We start from the raw sequence: 623 nt of genomic DNA on the forward strand, positions 1-623 counted from the left end.
CGCCGGTCCGTCGTTCTGTCGATCCATCATCTATCCATCCATTCGTCAGTCTGTCCATCCATCCATCCATCCATCCATCCATCCATCCTGTGTTGGGTCTTGTGGGACAATACTGTAGCTGTGTCTCAATTCAGGGGCTGCATCCTTCAGAGGACCCAGCCTTCGCGGTCTACATGGGCCGCGTCCTTTGAGGACCGCGAAGGCTGGGCCGTGCGGTCTCCGAAATGAGACGGCCTACACTACAGAGGACTTCCTGTTTGCATCACCAGCTGTTCCCGCCCCGCCCCCCACTTGATGCTCCCGTCGCCTAGAATCCCTGCTCAACAGGATTATATACATTATGTATATATTAGTGCTGGGCAAGTTAACGCGTTATTATCGCGTTAACGCATTAATTAATTAACGCCGACAATTATTTTATCGTGCGTTAATGCATTTTTTAAATTTAATATATTTTTTTTTATTGAACGACAAGAGACAATACATAGACATAACAACAAGAGGATGACAACAACAGTGGGATAAAAGCCAGCAAACATCCTATAGTCAGTTGTGTATGTATGTATGTGTGTGTGTGTGTGTGTGTGTGTGTGTGTGTGTGTGTGTGTGTGTGTGTGTGTGTG

The sequence above is a fragment of the Anarrhichthys ocellatus genome, unplaced genomic scaffold (assembly GCF_004355925.1).
Source record: "Anarrhichthys ocellatus isolate YVR2014 unplaced genomic scaffold, GSC_Weel_1.0 scaffold12, whole genome shotgun sequence".
Classification (NCBI taxonomy): domain Eukaryota; kingdom Metazoa; phylum Chordata; class Actinopteri; order Perciformes; family Anarhichadidae; genus Anarrhichthys; species Anarrhichthys ocellatus.